This window comes from Orbicella faveolata, unplaced genomic scaffold (assembly GCF_042242905.1).
Source record: "Orbicella faveolata isolate gen_17 unplaced genomic scaffold, um_ofav_v1 contig_35, whole genome shotgun sequence".
NCBI lineage: Eukaryota > Metazoa > Cnidaria > Anthozoa > Scleractinia > Merulinidae > Orbicella > Orbicella faveolata.
The window spans coordinates 12,719,225-12,730,294 of NW_028301564.1; the positions used below are offsets into that span (position 1 = coordinate 12,719,225).

The 11,070-nt window shown below is 40.3% G+C and overlaps 2 pseudogenes; both read right to left on the reverse strand.

Annotated features, from left to right (window-relative positions):
* LOC110054725 (uncharacterized) overlaps window positions 1–11,070 on the reverse strand; it is a 534,050-nt pseudogene that overhangs the window by 186,159 nt on the left and 336,821 nt on the right.
* On the reverse strand, window positions 1,220–10,417 carry LOC149103352 (uncharacterized; annotated as a pseudogene).

Genomic DNA, 11,070 nt, shown 5'->3' on the forward strand with positions numbered 1-11,070 from the left:
TGAACAAAAATACCGAATTAAGCATATTTACGATGTGGATAGAGACTGGGTTACAGCAAAAAAATCAAACCGGAATCGGTCCATTACAAAAACACCTGGAAATAAATGTCTTTATGTCAGCTACTTATGATTAAAGAGGGTATTTTAATTGACTTGTTGAAAAAGTATCTCCCCATGTGATCAATATTTTGTTTTGAAAATCTTTACAAGAAATTAAAGGAAGATTTCAGTTTCGGACGTCTCAATGTCCAACATTCATTCATTCGAAAACCTTCAGGAATTGGAAGTCGAGAACTTTTAGCGCGGCGGCCGGTTGCTACTAGCCGATCAGAATACAATAAGAGCGTTTTTTTACGTCTTCTTTTCTTATTATTTCTTGGAGTGCACCCTAAAATATACTTTGACATTTAAAAATGGTGGCGTTTCGTCATCTACACCCTAAATGAGACCAGAATCCTTGAGTTACAGCCCAAGGCGAGACGAGGAGCGCATCCCAGACCTTTACATGTGGGAATTCTCCACTCCTGGACCCCTGCCTTCAAAGATCTCTGACCACTAATATTAATTAGTAAGCACCTATTTACTTGAATTTGAACTACACATGTAAGACGGGTGCTTGGCCCTGTGGGTTGTTAACACTATATCTTCTCGGCATATCGTCCTGGAAGAGATAGTACAGATTAGAATATCTTATAGTCTCAATTGCAGCCTTTATTTGTCTTATTTGGTCTGCCATGCAAAGCTCCCATGAGAACACGAGTTAGATAAAGGTTGCAAAGGATACTTGGAGTCAAATGCTTTAGTCAATAAGTTAACACCCTCGAATAACTCCAATTAAATCTCGATGTACGACGAAAGAAAAATAAGAATAATACTAGACATTTTCAACAATTTCAGAATTTTAATCGCAAGAACAACAATTTTCTTCAGGATAGCAAATAAACATTTTTCGGAAATTTAGAATCAAATTTTTCTTGTCTCATTTTATATATTTTATTATTCTAATATTAACTAAATCAATTATCAGCTTACACTGTTTTATCAACCATCCCTTTACGATTATAGTGGGAAGATGGGCTCTAGCTAGGAATAAGACCACCTTCCGCTGTCCGTTACATGCTCAGTGCAAAAAAAAAAAAAAAAGAGACTGATTAAGATCTCATATACTTTGTGTTTCAATCGCACTTATTTACAGAGACTTTTTTCGTACGATGCGCTTTATTTTGTATGCACTAATTTCTGAACAGTCTTCAATAAGAGTTATTGTGGGATCAAACAAACATGTACAGTTAGCCAGCAGAAATCAACGGGGAAAAATTGACAATAGATATGTCTTAATTGTCCTCACTGTGCTGTTCAGCATTATCCAAGAGGTTCTCTCAGTTACTGTATGAGCCATCGATGAGAACGGAACTGCCACCAGGTGTAATAACATTTCTTGACTAGAAATACCACGAGTCTTGCGAGCTGGGACAAAATGATTAAATTGACCAAGAGAGACACCAATGCTGGGGCAAATGTTAAGGTGCACACCGCAAACCACTCCAGGGTTTCCAAATAAGGTATGTCCGGGCCATCAAGAGCGACACCATATGAGATCAGGGTTGTTTTTACCAAATTGATCACGGCAATGATAGACAAAGCAGCGAGAGACAGTGTTTCAGCGTTGTTGGCCAGTGGATCACGATATGGATTCTTTATAACATGATGAATAGTCATCAGGAAGTATGCGCTGACCATGGAAACCATGCTCAACATCAAGTTTGTTATGAACGCTTGGCAAGCGAGGAGAAGAAATCTTCGACCAATCAGCACACTCTCCCAGTTGAGTGTTTCTTTATCATCAGCCTGTGGTTCACGGAAAGGACCGTGAAGTATTTCCAAAACATCTTTGTTGACAACTTGTGCATTCGTGGAATCTCCATTTCTTCTATTCAAATTTGCTTTAACCAACCAGTAGACAAGAAATGGCAATGGAATCATGCACGCAGCAAGAAACTCAGGTACAGTAACAGAAACCCTGTAGAGCTTGGACGATCCTCAGTAAAGACAACGATGAAAGGAACCACAAAAGCTATGATATAGGCCAGAAGGAGATACTGCCACCACTCCATACATGGGACATTCGCATCAATAAAAAGCAGCTTTCCAGGTCCTATTGAAACACAGCCCATTAGCGTAAGAGACGTTTCTGCTAGTCGTTCATATCCCAGCAGAAATAGTTCCATGATAACCGCCATGTAATGGATGACGGTTGGTTTCTCTTTTCTTCTTATCATGTTTATCACAGAATGGGCGCCATAAATGATGACAACTTCAGACATTGCCAAGAACACAGTACCAGAGAGTAAAAACTGTTTTGTTACCGCAGTTAACCCTGCAAAAGGGCATCCGATTCCTTTTTTGAGGGTCCGAACCTGGAAATTAAAAGCAGCAATCAAGAAGTACATAACCGGTACCTTCTGAAAGCATTCTTCCATAGATCCGACCATCAGGAGCTCAGCAACTTGGTAGAAATAAAAGGTAATTTTTATATATCCACTGTCTAAATGCTCTGGCGGATCCTCAACGACGTCCAAGTCATCTCTTGACTGATTCTCTACCCTTCTGTTAAACCATAAGATCTGGATTCCAAAGAAACTTGGGAATGGAGGCTTTATTAAAAGATAAAGTACCAATGCAACTGTTAGCGAAATTGTCAGGATCCACACAGTATATTTGTTGCATTTTGCAGATTTTCGGCACTCAGCTGAGAACAGAGTTTCGCTGAATCCTTCCGCACTTTGTCCACAGAGGGTGCCATTTCTGTCGCTGTGACAACTGTTGTAATGTTGTGAATCTTCCGAAGGGCAGTAATGTTCTGGACAAGCAATAAATTGCAGTGCTGGTGGAAAGTTTGAATCTTGGTAGCCCCAGAAGTTTGGTTTCGCAGCTATGTTACTTTGAATACATTTGACTCCAAACGGACATGGCAGACACTCAATAGCAGCAGCTACATCTAAACCTCGTGATGTGCCTTTTTGGAGCCTGTAATAACCAGCGGGGCAGGATCTGCAAGAATATTTTAGAGCTGTGACATTCAATGGACATAAGCTTCCCTTTTTCTCGTTGTATACGATGTGTGTTGCGTTTTCTAATAGAAGCTGTTGTCCTTCGCTACACTGCAACTTCGATGTTTCGTCCATGCCGACGTATCCTCCACTCCTTTCCACTGGAAAGGAGTTTCTGTCTGAGTCCATCGAGATCATAGATGTATTTCTAAGATTTAAAGGACCTCCGCTATCGGAATATAGGAAAGTCGGTTTATTGAATGTAGAGAGTTTAGAAATTGTCATTCCGTTATTTGTTGTGGCGAATGAGCAATCTTTAAAATCTACTTGTCCAGTTCCATAGGCGGAATAGATACGTCCAGTTCGAATGCCAAAGTTGTTGCAAAAGGTGCATCTTCGAAATGTCGTGAAACCGTTTCTGACGTAAACTGGTCCAGAATCCAACCCTACATTTTCCACAAAGATGCTGTCTTCAAATACCACACGACCGTCGTATGTCCATGATGGGTAAATCTCCTTGGTGGAATCTGCGAGAATACACCCCAAAATCCGAGGTTTGTCTGGGTTTGTTAAAATTGAAGTAGCTCCTGTAGCAGCCTGGTAGAAAAGCCTGTTCTTGTGATACCACATATCGATGGGCATTGATGCAGTTCCGAAATATCGTACGTCTGATTGTCACGTTTTTATCTCCTTCATAGAAAAGAACCAAATAACTCGAAGGTCTGGAGTTGAATGTATTGTTATCAAGCTCGATGACGGCTCTTGAAGAAATGTTGTGTTTAAGTGGTCGAATAAGGAGACCAACGGCATAGGTTTGACCACTGTTTTTCACTGTTTCATTACTATTGCTGGTAAAAAGAGTATTTTTGATGAGCACTTTGGCAAATGTTTGTTCATAGATTGCCAACCTTACATCATACACATTATTTATAAAAGTGCAATTATCAATGGAGATAGCGACTAGAAATGAGGTATTTTCAGGAGGTAATGATACTACGTGAAATGCCCAACGAAACGCGATCAATGTGATGTTAACCAGTCTAATGCGGTATTAGGGACTTGTAAACAGCGCTTCCTTGTTCTTTACAATTGCATTGTTTATTAACAAACTGTCTGCTATCGTTACGATCCCTGTATTACCGTTCTCAGCAAATACCTTGATAATGAACCCTGTCCTCGATGATAGAGCTGCGTGTTTAAAACTGCATTTGGAAACGGCGATATTACTTTCACCTCCAGTGTTAAACACATGTAAATCACCGTCGCGTGTCGTTCGTGTTTTCCTATAATTATGAAACTTGGACTCTTCTGCTGTAACGTTTCCACTTTTTAGCAAAACATGGACAGCTGTGCAGTTGGAATATGTAACGTTCCATTGCTCAGTGGTTACATTTCGAAGGTTCAAATTTAGTTTCTGCGGACTTCATTGATTATGATGTCCACGCCAGAAGGGTTTTCTAATTAACACTGCACATCCTTACTTCTTTGCTCCACAATTGGCGAATATAACGTTAGTAAGGTTGACGTCTAAAAAACCATCAGGGCTATCGACAAAGAGGGATCCGCCACCGCCAGCTTCGTTTTCCTTAAACGTAGAGTTTAAAACTCTTAACGAAGCACAGATATTAGCCTGAATAGATATGCACGAGCCGGCTGTTTTCGTTGTAGACTGGTTGTGGAAAGAGGAGTCCTGAATATGTACATCTGCTTCGTCATACTGAGTTTTAATGCACTGGACGGACGGATAGTTACGGCACTTCAGGTTAACAAACTTTGCTCGAGCTTTTCTCGCATGTGAGAAGTACAAACTGTACACAGCAAGTTTTGGTTTCTTATCCAATGAGTTTTTCCGGGAAGGTAACTTGTTAAAGCTTAGCTCAAGATCTTTGTATGTCTCATTTGTAATAGCTGTTGAAACGTTGAGGTGTACGAAAGGACCTTCGTTTTTAGCGCACTTGACCTTCTCACAGGAAACGTAAACATCTACTTGTTTTAAAGTTTTGTGATCGCTGGATGCTATCTTCATAACTCTTTCAGAACTCTGTGCGCCATAAAGTCCATTTTGTTTGAAATGTGTACCACTGATATTAATAGAAATCATGCGGCTTTTGTGTGCGACATAATCCAGTAAAAGGAGTTTGATACATTGCGAATTATCGTGAAAGGATGAAAATCCTTCAATATCCAGGCGGAAAGTTATGATGTGGTGTATCTGAATGCTCAAAACTCTAGGGGTGTTATGAAAAGAACAGTGGATAATTTTAACCTGATGCCAGTCTTCAAAGGTAAGAGGTGTTGTCCAAAAAGCGATCCCTGACAACTCAAGCCTTAATGTCTGCTGTTCACCATTTGTCTTCTGGAAATGAGATCCCTCCACACAGAAGACATTAGGAGTCGAGTAGAAGGCTTTCATAGTCAGATTCTTGTTAATGATGATACCAGAACTATCCGGAAGACTGCTTGAACAGTTGTATGGACGCTGGACGGTTCCTTTTCCGTAAAGGTAGATTTGTCCGCCTGCGTCGACCTGACAAACGGCTTGAGCAATCGACCGACACGGTTGACTTTGAGGGCCGCAACGTTTGGAGTCGTTTCCATAAAGTGATACATAAACGCTCTTGAGTTTGGCATCATTTGAGTCTGAGATTTGGCAATTTTAAAAGAAAATAAGGATGCAGAATAAGTCACAACTGACTGGTCAGTGTCTCAGCTAGTGCACGTGTTTGGTTTGAAACTAATCGATACGTGGTCTCACAAGTTGTAATTTCTTACCTTCCTCTCTCTTTCAATAAATTGAACAATACAACAAAGGCATCTTGGTAATCTTTCAAAGAACATGTCATTAGTTTGTTATCCCATTATATTTTCGCGTCAGTACTATCATGTCGGAGGATAGATCACGCACCAACGCAGTTTTGGAGGAAACATCGGATGGTTTAAAAGTTGACAAAGTAAAGTTCGTGGATGTTGTTCGTGAATTGTTACACGTCGGATGTTTTATAGTCGCGGCGGTTGTTTTGAGAGGAGGGCAGACACGCCACAAATAAAGTTAATTTTTTTTTTATGGAAGGTCAACAAGCGAAGCAAAATCTTAATGGAACGTACAGAAACGGAGGCGCGAATGTAAGCTTTCTAACACATTTATATCTAGTAAATGGTTTGAACCCAGGAGCATAAGTAGTTCGTATAGTGTGATTGTCCGGGTGAGGGCAGTTCTGAAAAGCACTATTGTTAGTGACTGACGTTTCGACAACCTGAGCGAAAGTCATCTTCAGACTCAAGTGAATAGTGTTTTTCAGTCGATGATGTCATAAGTCTGGTCGGTTAAACGTGATTGGTCAGTTTAGCCGTAATGGTTTTGGCTGAAAGACTCGTGTAAAGTTTGTCACCAGTCACTGGTCGGTTTCGATCCGCCTATTGTTAGTGAAATTAGTCGGTTTTAGGTCCGTCTATGGTCAAATTAAGTCGGTCTGTTAAAAGTCCGTTTGTCGGTTTCGTTTTCATCATGGATAAGTCGTTTGTAAGGCGCCAGTAGTTGTTGACATCTGTTAAGAGACGTTTGTTCTAGGTTAGTGTACCAGCTTTCCAGAGTCAGTCGTCGAAAATAGTTTGTACTGTAGGTTAAACAATGAGCAGAGTCCAGTCAAAGTTGTGGTTTGTCAGTTGATGATGTACAACAATGCGATTGTTGGCTTCACCATTTCTCGTGGCTCGTTTGTGTTAAGTCAGTCTCGAGTTAAGGTTCTGCCAGTCTCACCAATGTAGGAAGCCTGGCAGTCGGAGCATTTGATCTGGTAAACTGTTCCGTGTCTGTTGTTAGGTTCGTCCCTGTCTTTAACGTTGGTCAGTAAGTGTCGTAACGTAGTTGTAGGTTTGTGACCTACACGGATGTTGTAGGGGTATAGGATCCGTGAGATGGTCTCAGAAGTGCCCTTAATGTAAGGTATAGTCACTGTAGTAACAGGTGCAACACATGGAGGAACGCGCTCTTCCAACTTGCCGACAAACGATACCGCTTTGGTTACGCTACGTTGTTGACACCTTTACCGCCGTTCAGAAAAACGAAATTGACGATTTTCACGACCACCTAAACGAACAAAACGCGGGCATCCAGTTTACTAAAGAGATCGAAGAAAATGGAAAACTTCCTTTTCTGGACTGTTTGGTAAGCCGCGACAACAACGAACTGCGAACGACGGTGTACAGAAAACCGACGCATACCAACAGATTACTTGACGAATCATCCTACAACCCGACTTCACACAAAGCCACGACTATAAAGACCTTGACGAGACGAGCGCAACTAATTTGCGACACATCGGACAGCTTACGTGACAAAAACAGATATCTAGAACGTGTTTTTCACAAAAACAGGTACAACGCTGACTTTATTAGACGAAACATTTACCGACCTACTGAAACTGTCGCTACGAACAGGAACCCTACACCCGTTACTAGAGTGACTAAACCTTGCGTTAAGGGCACTTCTGGGACCATCTCACGGATCCTACAGCTCTACAACATCCGTGTAGGACACAAACCTACAACTACGTTACGACACTTACTGACCAACGTTAAAGACAGGGACGAACCTAACAACAGACACGGAACAGTTTACAAGATCAAATGCTCCGACTGCCAGGCTTCCTACATTGGTGAGACTGGCAGAAACCTTAACTCGAGACTGACTTAACACAAACGAGCCACGAGAAATGGTGAAGCCAACAATCACATTGACCACAACTTTGACTGGACTCTGCTCATTGTTTAACCTACAGTACAAACTATTTTCGACGACTGACTCTGGAAAGCTGGTACACTAACCTAGAACAAACGTCTCTTAACAGATGTCAACAACTACTGGCACCTTACAAACGACTTATCCATGACGGAAACGAAACTGACAAACGGACTTTTAACAGACCGACTTAATTTGACCATAGACGGACCTAAAACCGACTAATTTCACTAACAATAGGCGGATCGAAACCGACCAATGACTGGTGACAAACTTTACACAAGTCTTTCAGCCAATACCATCATGGCTAAACTGACCAATCACGTTTAACCGACCAGACTTATAACATCATCGACTGACAAACACTATTCACTTGAGTCTGAAGATGACTTTCGCTCAGGTTGTCGAAACGTCAGTCACCAACACAGTTCTTTTCAGAACTAACCTCACCCGGACGATCACAATACGAACTACATTTATATCTGTCTACTGAACACGAAAATTCTTAACCAGGTGTTTTGAATATGTCAGAACTCTGATATTTCGCCAATTTATAACCAAACTTGCCATACTTACTGTATTACGTTAACTTCTAGTTGGTGCATTTATGTGGCAAACCCTGTCTTTCTTGCTGTTTGCCCCAGTCTCAAAATCGCGGCAGCGACTTCGTCAGTCATAGAGTTATGTACTTTCACAAGGATTTTCAAAACGATCAGTTCTTTTCCGAGTGTTTCATTTTATCAGGCATAGATATTGATTCCGGTTTGTTGCCCGAACTTGTCTCAGTCTCGCTAACATCTAGCTGACTTCAGAGAACGGGCTTGATGTGTTTACTGAGTTTTCTACTCACTTCTCCACCGCATCGAATGAAAAGTAATTAAAGGCCATAGTGCAAATTTATGATTTAGGTTTCAGTTTTCGACATGTTTTGGGAGCATTTGGGGTAATGCTATTTCTTGTTAGCGAGAAAGTGAAACTCCACCGATTACTGGGTGTATGCGACTACCGGGATTTATATAAAGACACGAGTGTTTTACTGGAAAATAAACCACTTGAAAAATTAATACGCAACCACATCCGGGACTCGAATGGCATATTTTCCATATCCTCACTAGTTAAGATATCGATGATTTCACTGATATCAAGTTTGTCTCTTAAATGGTAATTAAATTCGTTGGTGCGTGATCGAAACATATTCGGGTCTTCCCCGAAAGTCTTCGGCAATCTTCGGTTATCTTTGGAAATTTTCGGACATGTTCGGCAACGTTCGTGTGACCCTCGGACAAGTTTTGGAGAATCTTCGTAAATCTTCGCAAGTGGTCGGAAATCTTCGAAAAATCGTCAAAATCGCCGTCATTAGTATGTCTATGTAATAAAAAGAACATTACACGTTATCTCGAAGATATGAATTTTATGTTCTCGTGGCAAGAACAATATCTTACGAGTTCGCTGCGCTCACTCGTGAGATATTGTTCCACCCACTGGAACATAAAATTCATATCTTCTCGCCACCGTGTAATATCCTCTTTTTACTGACCCAAATCTCTTGTCTCCGCCAACCGGCAATTTTCGCTTTTAAGGGAAGTTAAATAGAGTGAACTTTATTCGGTAAGTTGGTTTTGCTGAGTAAACTGGGCAAACCTTCGCCTGGAGGAAACATGGAAAAGGAGGGAAGCTCGGGGTTACTGCCAATTCGTTGAAAATTTCGCTTTCAACATTAAAAACATGAAAAACTAAAGAAGTATTTTAAAAGCTCCATCTTGTCTTTGCTTTGATTTTGCGTTGACAGCACGAAAGCGTGTGAAATAACTAAGATTGATTGGGTCTAAGAATACTGTGGGTTAACATATAAACACGCAGTACATGTTCAATTGGCACACCCTTGGAAATCATACGTACTCTCTTGAATTTTTACATTATAGAGAGGTTTTTAATTGACTGTCGTAAAACCAAACCAATTACTTACCGATTAGTAATAAAACCTAAACCAAACACAGAGTACGTAATTGCCTGATCCCAGTATACTTTCGAGAATCAATTGAAAACCACTCTATAGGAGGTTTTGTTATAAATTTGTTTTTAATAGTAATATTACAAGATCAGAGCGGTCTATTTTAAATATTTAAAAAATCACAAACAAAAACAAAAAATAGCTAGTCGATCACTGGTATATTTTGCGCTGAAATGCTAAGTGTTGACATCCTTCCCCATGACTAAGGAAGCTAGTGTTGTTTCGGTTTTTTATTGTAAATAAAATTATACCTACATGATCCAGTACATCAGAGACACGGAAATTGAAATATCACGAAAACTTCAAAATTTGAATAAAATATTCTTGTGCCGACAGAATTGGAACTTGAAGTACCACTCTAGATTAGTGTTTTATAAACCACGCCTTGAGAGGAGCTGATCACATTAAAAATCTTAAATACGTTTCTTAATAGTATTTGGACATAACCACCAGACAACAAGGTTCTAACGTTGCTGCCTGAAAGAAAGTTTTCAGCCAAAATAATTGTAGGATACGTACACTGTACGCTGCTATACAATAAATATTTTAATTACCTGATTTGCTGATTGACAGCATCAAGCTGAGAAGAAGCACAACGCAGGTCCACCAACAAGCCATCGTTAAATGCTCCAAGGAACGCGGAGCAATCAGCTCGAATAATTTCCCGTTTATGTCGTTACATTAAACTTGTTTTCTTCTCTGGTTAGAGTTAGGAAACCTTGTGGAGATGAAAGAGCTACCGAAATGTTTCAAGGGGAGGAGCAATCAGATTGAAAAAATAATATTTATGAGCTCGGAAGAAATTTCTTCACCAATCCCTGTTCAATAATTATTGTCATACTCTATTCTATAAAAGGCTGACGGGACATCACTGAATGTTTGGTTTTGGTTTTGGTTTCTTGAGAATTGATCAACTTTAACGCAACCTTCACCTTAAAACTGGATTTAGAGTGTACACAAGTATTAAAGGAAGCTTTTTGCCACTACTCAGAAGGTCAACAAACGAACCTGAACGGAAGAAGATGCATTTTCACCGGGTGCTAGGGTTATACAAATGAGATTTTACACGAGCGATGGCTTTGTAAACACACTGACTGTGGCAGATTTTAATCTGTTCTCGCGTGCAATCCAAGGAGATACCAACCGGTTTGAACTTATAGAACGGTTTATTAAGGTATGAAGTTTACTGTGATGTGCTTTTTAGGCTTCATTTAGACCCAACTTTTGAGATTTTTCCCGTCAAATTTGACGAAATTTTAGTAGGTGATCAA